Here is a 15,711-nt window from a genome sequence, read left to right on the forward strand (position 1 = left end):
ATCATGAGTTCTGTTTTGGACTTATTGAGCTTAAGGTGTCTAGGTTGCATTGATTTGTTTGGGCAAAAACTTTTTATTTACATGTAATCAAAATTGTCTGTTTTACTTTCTGTGACTGTTTCAGTCTCTTCTTGGTCATGAGCTCTTCCCCCAGCCAAAGATCTGTCAGATAATTTCTTCCATGGGCCTCTGTTTTCTTTATGATGTCCCTATTAATGTCTACATCATTTGAAACTTGTGGAAGACGTTTGTCTAAACCTAGTTTCCGCCAGACTAATAACTGATCTCTTTGTTCATGAGGCTATTTGTGCCCTCAGGCTCGCCTCCAACTCCCACATTATTTTTCATTGCCTAGATCCTCTGGACCTTCCTCAAATGTCATCTTTGGGGGTTTGCTGGGGAGGGATGAATAAGTGGTCAGTTGTTCACTGCTGTGATTTTTCAGCCCACCTGACCTCACTGTTGAGGGGCCTGAGGCCTCTTGAGATACCTCCTTCCTGGCCTCCTACCCAATCCTGTTGCACAAGCCTCGAGTGATGAGAAAGAGGGGCATCGTGGGTGGGAGCAGTTCCCATTTTCAGTCAGGTTTTCTTGCCTAAGCCAGAGCACAAGCTCCCTGTCACCATCACCCCTGGTCTGAGCCCATCACCAGTTCTGTAAAATGACAGTGATGTAGAAAGCAGGAAGGAGAAGGGTGCCCAGCCCCCCAGGGCAGCCCCCAGAGCTGCCTGCTGAGCTCTTACCCTTCTCAAGAGGTCAGGAAAGGGCCTCTTCTGACTCAAGGACCCAGGCCATCGCAGGGGAGCCAGGGCTCCCCCATAGAAGCAGACTCACCCCATTCTTCCCTCTTTTGGCAACCTCTCAGCCAGAGGCAGGCATAGGTGAAGGGGGCTCTCCTATCAGCCTGGCTTTTTCCAGATTCAGTGCCACACACATTTATGTCCTACTGAGTGCCCAAGGAACCAGGAAGATGCAGAGGGGGGTCGGGCATTGTGCTAAAGCTTCCCCTCAGACACTCGCCACCTGAAGAAATCCTGGAAAGACATTCAGATTCATTCATAGGAGTAACTCTCCTTTGCAGGAAGAGCTAAAGGGGCTTGTGTCTGGACCCACATTCTGTCTTCTCTCCCCTCCTTGGCCAGAAGGGCCCTCTAAGCCCAGCACCAGGCCATCTGTACAACCGGAGAGATAAGTGACCATGACCTAGTTCACAGGAGACACCGAACAGAATTCTATTGATCAATCTGACCAGATGTGTCTCAGAGACCTAGAGAAAATGATGGCTTGGGACACTTTCCATTTCCATGTCTGCAAAGCCCATCTAAGCGCATGTGCTTGTTGCCCACAGACTCCCCAGGCCCCCATCCCTGCCTTGGCTCCCTAGGGAAGTTGGACAAGAAAGGGTGGCAAAAGACTCAATGATTCATGCCACCAAGGCAGGCAAGGCTTGAATGAAATAAAGAATGCTAGGTAAAGTCAAAAACGGGGTGCTTGCCAGCCACCAGGGTGATTCCTCCAAAGTGGTCGCCACAGAATCTGCTCCAAGCCCCCCAAGTGACTGGCAGGGGGCATGCTGCCCAGTGGAGTAAGCACAAAGGCTAGCCCCCCCCCCCCCCCGCCTCCAAAGGAGGTCATTACCCCCTCCTACACTGGGCTTGTCCGAATCCAGTTAGTCATTACTCTATCTCTTGTTTGTATGTTCCTTTATGTGAACGTCTCCAGGGCCAGACCGCACACTCCTGAGGGCAGGGACTTTAGAATGAGGACTGGCCTTACTGGTTGAGTGGAAGGAGGCCTACGGTGGTGGAGAATGGGCACTTCCATGTGGTTGTGTTTGTGCTCGTGCTCATCGCCACTCAGGTGATTGTTGGTTTTCTGTGTGGATAGATCAGAAAGCAGGGTGCTCCCTGCTCTGGGCCCTTCCAGGAGTCTGCCCCTTCCTCTCCTAGCATTCCCCAGATGTTAATGCTTTCTCTAAGCCCCAAAGTCTCGTGGATTCGTTTCAGTGTGTTGAGCCCACCCTGCTCTAGGTTGTCTCTGCCTACCATAGAATGGGAGCTGTTTGTTCCCCAAGACTGAGTGCATAGTAGGTGACTGACTAATAGGCCAAACCTATCAAAATAAAATTAGAGAAAGTCTTGGGGTCAAAAAAATCTGTTTTCCCCAGGACCCGCCACAACAAGGGAGGCATGACCAAGATCCCCAGTGAGCCTTGGCCAGGGTCAGTCCCAGGGACCAGCTCAGGACTCTTTGTGGGGGCCCAGCTGCAGCCCATCTTCTGGGTCACTATATCTTCTGATTCAGCCCTACTCAGCCCCACACTAAGAGGAGCCCTTTTCCTTGACTCCGTTTACCTGGGACCCATAGGCAGGGGAATTCAGGACCATGGGGTCTACCCCACAACAGGAGGGTGCCTTCCTGGGGCTGGGGCCCTGAGGTGCCCTCCTTGTATGGGGACCTGACACTGTACCCAGAGGGGGAGTCTTTTCTGGTGCCCATGTTCCCATGCTGATCTCTTGCATCCCAGAGAAGTCAGGACAAACAGGGCTTTGGGGCACCTTGCCTTACCTTCTAGTTTTGGAATCTAAAGAGAAAAGGTTTAGGAGGCTCATTTGGGCAGGTTGGTAAGGACTGGACTGGGGAGTTGAAGTTAGCAAATCAATGTTGTTTTTATAAATGGAACAGATAGGTAGATTGACTCCTGGGGGCTGAGCTCTGAACCTCTGGGGGACCCTTAGCAGAGTTTTCATCATGACCCCAAATGACATCTTCCTTAGGGGAGGGGCTCGGTTAGGTTTGAGAACAGAAAACCTGCCCAGACATCTGAGCTGGCCTGGAGCTGAGCACTCTGGCCCTTGGGAGTAGGAGGTAGCACTATTGCCCCCTAAGCAGAGACTGGGCCACTACTTGTCAGGTCAACCCAGTGTGGGGCAGCCCAGATGGTCCTGAGACCCTGGTTCCTTAGATGTTGCGATCGGCTCAGACTTTTGGATGAGTCAAGTGTCTCTGTCCTCAGTTTCCTCACTTGTAAAATGACTCAATGACCTTTAAGGTCTTAGGCCATAATAATTTTTACCATGGGTTCAGAATCACAAATTACTCTCCTTTCAAGGGATAAGAATTGACTCCAGGACAGTGATCTGAGTCAGTAAGCTGGCAACGTCTGCCCTTCCTGGGGACCCCTCACTGAGAACCGTGGTTCTGCCTCTGCCTGCGTGACCCTCAGTTTCTCTCATCAGTAAAATGAGTAGGTTGGACGCTGACCTCCAAGATCTCTCCAGCTGTGGTCCTCTATGACCTGGGGTTTCGAAACCACAAACTTTTTTAAAATTTATTTTTATTAAAGATATTATTTGAGTTTTACAATTTTCCCCCCACTCTTACTCCCCCCCCCCCCACGGAAAGCAATCTGTCAGTCTTTACTTTGTTTCCATGTTGTACCTTGATCCAAATTGAGTGTGATGAGAGAGAAATCATATCCTTAGAGAAGAGACAAGAAGTCTCAGAGGTAACAAGATCAGACAATAAGGTATCTGTTTTTTTTCTAAATTAAAGGGAATAGTCCTTGAGCTTTGCTCAAACTCCACAGCTCTTTATCTGGATACAGATGGCACTCTCCTTTGCAGACAGCCCAAAATTGTTCCTGATTGTTTCACTGATGGAATGAGCAAGTCCTTCAAGGTTGAACATCATCCCCATGTTGCTGTTAGGGTGTATAGTGTTTTTTTCTGATTCTGCTTATCTCACTCAGAATCAGTTCATACAAATCCCTCCAGGCTTCCCTGAAATCCGGGTCTCCTGCTTTCTAATAGAACAGTAGTGTTCCATGATATACATAGACCACAGTTTGCTAAGCTATTCCCCAAATGAAGGACATTTACTTGATTTCCAATTTTTTGCCACCTCAAACAGGGCTGCTATAAATATGTTTGTACAAGTGATGTTTTTACCCTTTTTCATCATCTCTTCAGGGTATAGACCCAGGAGTGGTATTGCTGGGTCAAAGGGTATGCACATTTTTGTTGTCCTTTGGGCATAAAAACCACAAACTCTTTCTCAGTTCTTCTCCCCTCTCCTTGTGAGAAGGAAGCCAAAATGGTCAGGAGTCAAAGCAGATAAGGAAGGGAGAGCATCCCAGGCCTGGGGACTTTGGGGAGGAGTGACAAAGGGTCCAATTCAAGGAAAAGCCAGGTTGTGGGTGGCAAGAAGTCACTGGAGTTTATTGAGTAGGGGGTGACATGGTGGGACCTGTACTCTAGGAAAATCTATTTGGCTGAATAGAGGATGGATTGGAGGAAGGGGAGACTTGAGGTAGGCAGCCCCCCTCCCTAGTGGCTGTTCAGGGATCAGGTGTCTGCATGAGGGGGATGGCAGCATTAGAGGAAAGAGAGCAAATAGGAAAGATATTCCAAATCCTCAAGAAGAGGTGACCCAGAGGCAATACTGGCAAGAGGGGGTGGTCCTCTACTGGTGTTGGCAACAGTCTGAATTTGGGGATGAGCGTCAGGAGGAGTCCAGGGTGACTTCTTGATTGGGAGTCAGGTGGAGGCTGGTACCTTTGACAGTGAGTATGGACAAGCATAGCCTCCCCTGGGGCCTCCAAGGAGAAGCTCTGGGCCCCCCAGGAGTCTGTTCCCAGCAAGTCTCTGTGTTTCAATCCTGGGGTCAGAGTGAGCCTTGTGAGCTTCCCCTTTCTGGGCAGCTCAGTCACCTCTCCTGACTCCTGGAGAGATGGGGCTGTTAATTCTTCTGGGGGGGAGGGGAGAGGTGGAGAAAGTGGTCATATGGACCTGTCTTTTTGACCCATTTCCCCTTAGGGTTTTAGGCATTTCAGGGCTAACTAGGCTCCAACAGCTCCTGGGAGCCAAGAACACCAGGAAAAGGATCTGGGTTCAGCTTTTCAACTTTCTAAACATGTGAACCGAGGAAGGACTTTCCCAGTCTTTGGGCCTCCATTTCCCTCTTTGATTCTCTGTTAAGTTACCAGTTGTTTCCCGGAATTGCCGTTGGGGATCCAGTTGTGATTTCCTGGCTCAGCTCTGTTGGAGGGGCTACAGGATTGATGCTGAATGAAAGGAGCAGGACCAGAACCTCGTACCACAGCCGGAGCTGCTCAGTCAACTGCCATAGAAGTGGCCCTTTCCACCAATTCAGGGAGCAGAGACGATTCTAAAAGGCTTGTGATGGGGAGAGAGAGAGAACTGGGGACACTGAGGGTTACCGGCTTCTGGTTTCTTGTGACTTTCCCCTTTGGTTCTGTTTCTTCTTCCACAGCATGACTAATGGAAAAATTTGTTTAATGATCCAACATGAATAAGCTGTGTTAGATCACCTGCCATCTTGGAGAGGAGGGAGAAAAATGTGGAATTCAAAATCTTTTTTGGGGGGGGGACTCAAAATCTTATAAAATTGAATGTAGAAAACTCTTTACGTGTAATTGGAAAACAGGAAATAATTTTTACAAAAAGAAAGGAAGAAAGAAAGAAGGCTGGCCTTCTGGGGCCAAGCCTCATCCATCAGCTAAGTGGGCCAAGGAAGCTGATGCCGCCTCCTCTGAGGCCCTATGCCGAGCAGTGACTCATTTTTGCCAATCAACCATGGGAGGATATTTCAAAAGATACATACTCAATAGGTGCTGTGTTGTGAGTGTGGGGCTGGGCACTGCCTGGCTACTGAGTCAGAGTATGGTATAGGTAATATGGTTGGTACTGAGAGCCAGGCTGTGGGCACTGCCAAGCTTTGGGCTGGGCACTGAGTGCCATGTTGTGGCCAGCGCACTGTGTCGGCACCATGTTGGGTGTTGGTCAGAGAGCTGTTGAGTGTTGGTTGGGGCCCTGTATGGGCACTGTGTTGGTGCTGAGTGGGTGCTGTTTTGGGCATTGAGTGAGCACTGTGTTGGGTGCTGAATGGGCACTGTGGGCATTGGGCAGGTTACCACGTCGTAGGGCTTGGCGGGTCACTTAGGGTTGCTATGTGGTGATTGCTGGATGACCATTGACATCCTGGGCTAGGCAAAAAGCTGATGGCCACTGTCCGTTTCTCCCACTACTGATCTTCACCCTCCCGTTTCCAAGATAGAGGTTCCGTGCACAGCTCCTCCAGATCAAATCTCGGGGAGAGAGGTTGATTGTGAACCAGACTGGGTCTCAGACAATAGACCTGTCTCTCTCTGGGTTCATGGTCCCCCCAGAGTGGCCCTTCCTGCCCTCTTATAGACAGGGATACAGTGGGTCTCAGTACTTAGGAGGAGGAACTGTCTACAGTTGCTCTGCAGACAGTTGGCATAGTTTAGACCTGATGGGTGGAACAATCTTCCTAGAAGATGGCTGCCTTGAGAGGTGATGAGCTCCCCATCCAGTAGAGGTATTCAAGCAGAATGTGGAGGCTCTACCAACAGGCTTCTTGGTGAGGCGCTGGTGACTTGCGTACCTGGGGAGTCGTGCAGTTCAGCCTCAGCGTCGCTGGTGAGGCAGGAGCCAGGGCAGCTCCCACGGCCTGTGACATGCCTGTCTTCCCCATCCTCTCTTGCAACTTGGGGCTGAGATGGGGTGCAGCTTCCTCTTCTCTCCCCCACCCACACAACTTTCTGGGCTTTACTTCCTCTGTGCTTGGGTAACACCAAGCTAGCCCTCTGCAGACAACCCTGAAGCACAGATCTTCCTCTGAGAATGGCCCAGGACTGCCTGCGCCTAGATTGCAGCTAAAGCAGACCCTGTCCAAGTGCTGGGAAAAGAAGAGACTCAAGTAAGCAAGGCGCCACTGCCTCAGCTTTGGGGAGGGCTCTTGGTGGGGCCAGAGTAGGAACCAACCCTGGGAAACACTTGGGGAGATGCCCGGCAGGCAGATTTGTGAGGCCCCCAGGGCCAGCAGCTTATGGGTAGTAGCATGGTAGAGGTGCTGCCAGGGATGGAAGGTGCCAGGCAGCCCCCCTTTGGCCTACTTCCAAACACAAGAATCCTCCCAGGGGTTACAAAGGGGTCTGCTGCTTTCCAGATCTGTGAAGAGTCCTAGTCTGAAGTGTCCTAGTCTGAGGGGTCAGCTGCTCCTCCAGCCTCTACTATCCTGCCATAGAACACCCAAATATGAAATTCAAAAAAACCCCAGCCTCTGTCTGGGCAGTCCTGCTGGCTTCCTTCCCCGGCTGCCTTCCCTCCCTACAAAACCTTGAATGGGATAGGGGACAGCTGAGACCATCTGAGACTGCTGGGGGGGGCGCAATGGGAGGAAGCCTCAGGGTCAGGAAAAAGGGATGGGGGGGACCTTTCGTATGTGGGAGCATCTTGGGATCCACAAAGATAAAGCTGGCCCTGCCACAGGCCCTGCCATCCATCTACAAGTGGAGAAACAGAGACCACCCATGGGAGCTCGACCTTTGTAACTCAATGGGAGCCCAGATAATAGTGAGAGGCAGGGAGCAATGTCACTCCCAGAGTGCAAGCAGCACAGTTGGGGACAGAACAGACCCTCTCCTCTGGCTCCCTGAAGGAATGTGCTCCCTAGGGAAGATCCCCATTGGTCAGTGCCCTCTCTAGCAGGGGAGAAGCTGAGGTCATGCTCTATCCCCCACCACCACCACAGTGGGAAGTTCCTACCATAGCAGGACCCACTTGGCCTTGGCCACTGACTTCTCGGCACCCCATTATCTCAGACTAGCCAACGATTTGTGTCCCAGAGTGGGCGTCCCCTGAAAGCCAGTGCAGGAAAGGACCTCAGAGGTCCTCTCTTCCAGGGACCTCAGTTTACAGATGAGGAGACCGAGGCACGCAGTTGAAAACCAGCAGCCAGACATCCTCCGTTCCTCTAAGGTTTCTCTAGGGCAGGTGAAGGAACTGGGCAGCCTTTGCTCACCCCCAGTATTCCTTCCCCTCAATTGACTTGGTGGGCCTCAGCCCCTTTCTCCTAGGACCACCTGAGAAATCAACAGAAAACCCAGAGGGGCAAACCTTGCTAGTATGCAGTTGGTCCGGTGAGTTTGGGGCCATGAGTGAAACATGTTTTACACTCTGCTTGAGAGCTCAATGGCAAAAGCTGAACCCCAAGGAAGCATGTCCAGCCAAAGACGATCTGGGTTCGAATCCCATCTCTAACAACTGCTAGCTGCATGACCCTAGTGACTCACTTGACCTCAGAACCTCCAAATCCTCACCCATCAAATAGGACTGAGGCCTGCTCCCTCCTCAGACAAGTAGTCTGAATAGACTGTGCAGTGCCAGCAACATTGGCTCTGCCAGCTCCTAGCAGTGACCTTTCCCACTGAAGTCGCCCTATAACCTCCAAGGTTCTCTGGAAACCTGGAGCGCACACCTCCTGAGAAGTGGGATAGCATCTCTCCCAACCCCCTTCACTGAGACTCCTGGCTGGCTCACAATGATATTCCTTGGGTCCACTGGACCACCAGGACTGGGGACCCCTAGCCAGTCTCCCTACTTTGCCTCAAAAGAGGAAGTTAACTCCCTAAGATGCCTCCTGACTCCAATGAAGAACTATAGAAGGGGGGCTTAGTCACAGCTTAGAAAATACTTGTCCCCCACCCTGGGAAAGCTAGATCAGCCATGTGTTATTGTTGGACCCAACAATGTGTCCAGAGCACTGTCTCTACACTGCACAACCTCTCCTCCTCTGGAGTCATAGGAGGGCTGACTGACAGGCCATCACCAGTGGTCCAGCCCTAGGGAGAGGGTTCAAGATTACCCTAGAGGCTGACTGGACTTTGCCAGCTCTGAGAGAGTCTGAGGTGACACTAGCCCTGGAGCAGCTGAAGAGATGTTCCCTTCCCTGAACACCTCCTAGCACAGGAATTGCCCAGAGACTCACAGAGACCTTCCAGAGAAGCTGGATGGGTGGTGGGCAGGGTAGGACCATGTGGCACAGCGCTCAGATCTAGGAGAAGGGGGAAGCTGACTGGGCTCTTCCAAGGGGAGAAGACTGGTGTTCCACCAGGGCAAGGACTGGGCCAAGGTCACTCAGCAGGAGGATAGCATTGCTTTGAGATCCTTCAGAAGCATCTTCCTCAAAGGGTGAATCTGAGGAAGGCCGTATGGGAGAAGTTGGTGCCCAAGGCTACTGGACAGGGTGGGAGACTCCACTGGGCAGCTCCTCAATTGATAGCCCCCAGGAAGGGCTTCAGAACTATTCCCAAGAGCTATCTATGGTGAGAATGGGGAACAGAGCCCTTGACAAAGGGCCCTAAGGGCTCTGCTCCTCATTTTGCAGTAGAAGAGACTGGAGCAGAGAGAAGAAACCATGTAGTCAGGAGCAGAGGCAATCTTTGAACACAGACCTTCTAGCACCAAGTCCCACCTTGTTCCTGTTCTTTCTACCACACTGCTACTGGCCAGTGACCTCTCCCTCACTGGTTCAGAGATTGTTTATCTGACCACAAACCTACCCAGGAAGTAAATGTGCTAGAACCCAGCAGTCAAAGCTGCACCCCAGAGCCTAGGCATGAATCAGCTCTTGAATTTGTTCAGGACTTTGAAACCAGCTCCTGGATGGAAACATACTCCTAGGAGAAGCCTCGCTTAGGTCCTGTTGACTCTTTTTTGTTTTTTGGTTTTTTTTTTTACTTTATTTCAATTATATGTGAAGGTGATTCTTCAACATTCATCCTTCAGCAAATTTACAAATTCTACCTTTTTCTCCTTCCTTCCTCCCCATGGAGGCAAGCAATCTAATATAGGCTGTATGCATACAATTGTGTTTAACATAGTTCCGTATTGGTCATATTGAGAAAGAGAAATTAGAACAAAGGGGAAAGAGAAAAACTGTGAGGAAAAAAGGAAACATATAAAAGAAGTTTTAAAAACTGGACATAGTCTGCTCTGCACTCAGACTCCCCAGGTTTTCTCTGGATGAGGATGGCATCATCCATAGCAGGTCTCACAGGATTGTCCATGGTCACTGAACTGCCGAGAGAAGCTGAGTCCCTTTACAATGCTGCTGTTAATGTTACAATGTTCTCCTGGTTCTGTTCACTCCATTCAGCATCAGTTCAAGTCTTTCCAGGCTTTTCTGAAGTCCATGGTTTCTTACCAGATAATAGTGCTCATCACATTCATATGCCACTTGTTCAGTCATTCCTCAATCATTGGACATCCCCTCCATTTCCAAATCTTTGCCACTACAAAAAAGAGTTGCTATAAATATTTCGTACATGTGAGTTTTTTATCCTTTTTCATGATCTCTTTGGGATACAGACCCAGTAGTGACAATGCTGGATCAAAGAGTAATCATAGAATTATTGCTTTTGGGCAGAGTTCCGGATTGGTCTCTAGAAAGGTTGGATCAGTTCACAACTCCATCAACAATGTGTTAGTGTTTCAGTTTTCCCACCTCCCCTCCAATATGGATCATTTTTCTTTTGTCATTTTGTCCAGTCTCATAGGTGGGAGATGCTATCTCAGGTCATGATTTAGAGCATTTATTCCATGTGACTCCAAATAGCATTAATTTCTTTATCTGAAAGCTACCTGTTCATGTCCTTTATTTATCGATTGGAGAATGACTTGTATTCTTATAAATTTGACTCACTTCTCTGTATATTTTAGAAATGAGGCCTTTGTCAGAAACACTGTCAGTGAAGGGCCCATTGACTCTTCATTTAAACACAGTTTCAGCAAGTGGAATGACTGACTTCTCTACCCATGGTTCTCTAACAGCAGAGAATCAGAAAGGGCCCAGGTGGTTTGACTGATGGATGCTAGAGGCCGAGATGTCAGAAGTAAAGAACCAAACAGATATGGTGAAAAGAATGCCAATAAGAACTTGCAGAACCCTCAGGTAGCAGCAAGGCTTATCCTGGCATGAGTGATGTCCAGTGCCCCTTGATGGCCGTGGCTCAGCTGGACAAAGACTTTTTAGGAAGATTCTAATCCGAGGGTTAAGTTAGCCCTGGAAAATGGGGAATTCTTGTTCTCTAGAAATCCCTGAGTCCTGGTGGGTGCTAGCCAGATGAGGTGTCCCTGGAGGTCACACTGACTGTGGATGTGACGGGGGATTGTGCCTTGGGCTTTATTCCTTCCTACTCAGGTGACCTTAGACAAATCTCTTTTCTTCTGTGGGCCTCAGTTTCTCATCTGTAAAATGAGGGGGTGAGTGTAAGGCCCCTGAGGTCCCACCTAATACCAGGCTTTCTATGATCTACTTCTTGGAAATTCCTTCACTGATACAAACTGTCACTCCACTACTGGGAATAAGTTACTAAACCCCAAAATTGATGTGGCCTTCATGAGTCAAGGCAGGTCGGCTTCAGATACTTGCTAGCTGTATGACCAAGGACAAATGTCTTCAATGTACGCTGTCTCAATTTCCTCATTGTAAATTAGGAAGATAACAGCTCCCATCTCATACGATTGTTGTTGAGGCCTCAGGGTGGTAAATTGGGGCTCTCTTGGCCAGATGCTACTACCCCCTGGTCTCCATCTTTAGACAGCACCAGGGGAGACTGGGTTGTACTAACACCTTTTAACCCTCCTGAGGTGAAGGATAGCACTGTGTCCCTTATGACTTGATGACCAATTACAGTCTGGGAAAATGAGCTGCTGACTGTTCGGTGATCACTTGGGCAGGCCACTGGAGAAGCTGCTCCAGAAACATTGCTTTTTGCCTGGCTATTTTGCCCAAGTGAGGCTGTACAAGGTCAGTGTGGGGTTGTTGAGCAAGGTACCTGCCAACTCCTTGAGGAGCATTGGCACCATTTGTCTACATGCCCCATATATTGGTCAAGGATGCTTCCCCTTCCTCTTCTATGCATCCTCTCCATCCATCCATCTTCCTCCTCACATCATTTCATCATGTTCCCCATTCCATTTTTAGAGGCTCCCAGTTTTCTCTTCCTCTTGGCAAAGGGCAGGTGGTACCCAAGGTCACAGCCACTCTGGGCTTGTGGAGCCCCAGGGTCCTTTGGAGACCTCCCTATACTCCAGATGAAGGTCTCTCCAGGTACTTGGGTGTCTTGTCTTTGCCCCTTAACTAACCCTTTATAGGGCCTCAATCTGTTCTGATGACCACACAGACAGAATGGGCCAGGGCAGAGAGAGATGGTCTCTACTGGGTAGACCAGTGTGTGTCCTTGAGTCTAGAGCCAAGTTTGGCCTTTATAGGACTATAGATGAATCCAGCCCTCATTTGTGTCATAGTGTGAGATCCTGGGCCTAGGTCTGAAATGACTCAGAGACCATGGATCCCTTCCCATTTGTGTTATAGTTGGGAAAACCAAGTCCCCGGGAAGCTAAGTGTCTTTGTGCAGAGTCACATAGATAATGAGAAGAGTGTGACTCATGTTCTCAGTGTTAGCAGCACAGACTGGCCAATGGTCTCATCTGGGAGAGAGCTATTCAAAGTGCTGTCTGAGTCCCCAGGGTGCCATCCCCACCCTCCCAAAGCAAGTGGAATATGGGGCTGGGTGCTGGAGGATTCTGCCTTCTACTCTCCTCTCTGGTCAGACCCCAGGTGGGCTGGCCCCCACTCAGAAAGGGCATTGACTAGCTGGACAGTGCCCACTTGGAGAAGGGCAGCCAGGGAAGTAAGGAGTCCAGGATGTTCAGCCTAGGGAAGAAGACTGGGACCAGGGGAGCTGTCCTCAAACTCCCTAAGGGCTGTCACATGTGGGAAAAGCTGGCCTCCTCTACCTGACTTTGGAGGAAAGGCAGAATGAGGATAGAGGCAGATTCCCAACCCAAGGAAATGGGCTTCATCATTAGAAGCAGTGGCTGGATCCTGGGCCTGGGTACCGGGAGAAGCCAGCAGAGAGTGCTTACTAGGAATATTGCCAAGTGGGCACTGGCATTTTTCAGTTCTGTCCCTTTGGTTCCACAATTCTTCCAGTCATATCTGAGAAGAAAGGATGGAGGCACCTGAATCAAGAAAGACCTTGAACGTAGAGGAAGCCTCAACTGGTCTGGGGGTTGGCTTTTCTAGAGTCAAGGAATAGGAGAGAGAGGATTGGTGCTAGGAGGATGCTGCTCCCTCAGACTAGCTGCTGCTCCTGCTTTCCAAGCCAGGCTGCCTCTGGGCAGCACCAGAGTCCTCCCCTCCTCCCACAGCCACTCACAAAGGTCCAGGGACCTTAGGGTGCCTCCAGTTACCACAGTGGAAGATGTCCCTGCTCCTGTTTGGGGGTACTGGGCACACCAGGGTCCCTCCACTTCCGACACTACTCTCTCTGAACTCACGCTCAAACAAAGGCAAACAGGCAGGCAGAAGGAGAACCCAAAGAGGTCGGTGTCCAGGAGAAGGGAGCAATTGAAGGGGTCCAAAGCAGGTGATGGGTTTGTTCAGAGAAGAGAACGGTTGGCATAGCATCTGGGGGTGAGTCCAGTGAGGGTGGAGTGCCTCAGGGCAGGATGGGCCTAGAGAGGGCTGACAGCAGGACTTTTCCCCTTATCCCCAGCCAGCAGGTTAGGTGACTGTGCTAGGAGCCTGAGGCATTATCAGAGCAGGGGCCAGGGCTTGAGAAAGTACTTCTGGAAGCCGAGGAAGCGAGTTAGGAGGCATGACGTGGAGGGAGAGATAAAAGGTTAGGGTCTGAGAGAGGAAGGAGCATCAGTTTAGTGGAAGGAAGTGGAAGCCTTGTGATATGATAGGAATATGTTGGTGGATAGGAAGCCTTAGTCATGGGATCTCTGGGCCAACAGGGATGAGCAATCTAGTCATTTTTCTTAGAATTATCACATAATTCCAAGTTACTTCCTGGAATGCTTAGACCAGCGCCATTCCACCAACAATGCATCAGTGTGCCTGGCTTCCTCAGTACCTCCAATGTTGACTAAGCTCATCAGATGTGATTTGGAGCCTTCTTTCACAGGCATACTTCTCTGCCTTTCTCTTTTGAGGCTCAGATTTCAAATAGTCCTTGAAAAGAGAGAATCTATCATGAAGTTGTCATAGAGTCATCTAGGCAGTCCAGGTCTCACACAAATGACTGTCATGGCAGGAAAAACCCTGAATGGATCCGTGGGAAAGGGTTGGGTTCAAATCTTGCCTCTCTGGTACTGCATCCTCTTCGATGTCAGTAGTTTCCATCCCCCAGGAATTTTGTGAGGCTGCAGTGAGGTTATAACAGGCTTGTAGACCAAAGAGCTCCAGTGGATGGACCTCAGAGGCCAGTGAATCCACCCATTTTACTGATAAGAAAGCTGAAACGTAAGGATTTGCCAGGGTCACCCAGGTGGTAAAGGTGCAAGATGGACTGAGTGCTCTCTGCATGACCCTTGGCTGAATGTCTACCATCTTTGCCGGGAGGTCTAACTCCCCATGATCATGCATGTGTGGCACTAGAGATGTCACCTTTGAGGCCGAGGGCTGAGACAGGGCGTTTTTGTCAGGGAGAATGATGTGAACAAAGGCAGGTAGCTGTGTAGCATACTCAAGGAGCCATGAGTTGGACTCTTATAGGGAGATCTTGGGAGAAGAGGTAAGAGGTAGCCCATGGAGACCTTGAATGCCAGACTAAGAAACCTAGTAGCTGTATAGAGGCAACTTGGGAGGATCAGCCTGGGCTTGACCTGGCTACCAACTGCCTCAAGGGCCCGCAGTCTCTCTGGGACCATCTACTGTGCGAGATGGGAGAGTAGCAAGAGACCAGGACACTTCACTCAAGCTCCTCATCTCAAATCAAGTAAGCAGGAAGCATTCATGAAATGGATGGACAGTGGGAGGGACACAAACCAGTTCCTGTCCTTCCTGAGTGTGTTTCAGATCAGTGATGCGAGAATTAGAGAGAAGTAGGAACCACTCAGCTATACAGCAGGATCCCTGTGGATGTTTATTAACATATGTGTTAATTTTTTTTAAATACAGTAACACATTAAAATCTGATAGGAATGCCCTTTTCATCTGGTGTGGGTATACTTGGGAGTGTTGTGGGCCTTCTGCTTTGCACCAGATGATCTCCCAGGTGTAAGAGGGACCTGTCTATACCATGGGGGCCCTAGGACCCAATGAACCCAGCCACTATCTAAGTCAGCTTGGCTCCTCTCTGCTACTCCTAGGGTTAAGCCCAGCCATCCCAATCTTAGCATAAGTTCTGGCCCAAAGGGAGCCCATAATGGGCATGGGAATGGTTCAGCAGCAAACGGCTCACCTAGATCAGAAGACCTCTCCAATCTGATTATACCCCAAAGCCTCTTCCTCTAGTGCCGGGGGCCCCAGCCTGGTCCCAGGAAGCAGCTGCTTGCAACCACAGGCTAGGCTGCGGTGAGCTAAGGAGTCCTAGGTTTTAACCAAGGAGGCCACTGTGGGTAGTATTTCCCAGACTTAGCTTTCTCTAAAGCCTCTTTCAGAACTAAGACCTCCTGAAGTCCTGGAATAGCTTCTGTGGGGAATGAGACAGGGGGCTCACCCAGGAAAGGGCCAGCAAAGGCCAGTGGAAGCTGAGATAGAGTGCTCAAATCCACTTCCTGGTCCCCTTCCTCTCCCCACAAGTCACATAGCTGTCATTGTTCTCTTTCCTCCCCTGAGGAAATCATTTGTGTGCCTATCTTAGGATGTCAGCCTCTTGAGGGCCAGGTGCTGGCAGTCTACGTTCTCTTCCTCCCTCTCTCCTTCCTACCCACCCCCACAACAGGACAGAGCTGACCGGAGGCCGAGTTTTCTTTTGTTTAATTTGGAAGGGCACCAGCCAGCCCAGTCCAGGACCTGTGACTTCCAGCCCTATTTGCCTGTTCTTCCCAGATCAAGTTCATCTTAGCCTATGCCCGCACTACTGGGAGA

The 15,711-nt window shown here is 50.0% G+C and overlaps 1 protein-coding gene across 3 annotated transcripts in view; it reads left to right on the forward strand.

Moving 5' to 3' along the window:
- ITGB2 (integrin subunit beta 2) overlaps positions 1 to 15,711 on the forward strand; it is a 34,988-nt gene that overhangs the window by 1,145 nt on the left and 18,132 nt on the right. The window contains exon 1 of one of the 3 annotated variants that reach the window (XM_074189947.1): positions 6,565 to 6,744. The exons of the other annotated variants lie outside the window; for them this stretch is intronic. The gene's annotated coding sequence lies outside the window, so the exon portion shown is untranslated. Of the gene's footprint in view, positions 1 to 6,564; positions 6,745 to 15,711 lie in introns of those variants that run through there. 3 annotated transcript variants of the gene reach the window in all.

Source organism: Macrotis lagotis, chromosome 5 (genome assembly GCF_037893015.1).
Source record: "Macrotis lagotis isolate mMagLag1 chromosome 5, bilby.v1.9.chrom.fasta, whole genome shotgun sequence".
Classification (NCBI taxonomy): domain Eukaryota; kingdom Metazoa; phylum Chordata; class Mammalia; order Peramelemorphia; family Peramelidae; genus Macrotis; species Macrotis lagotis.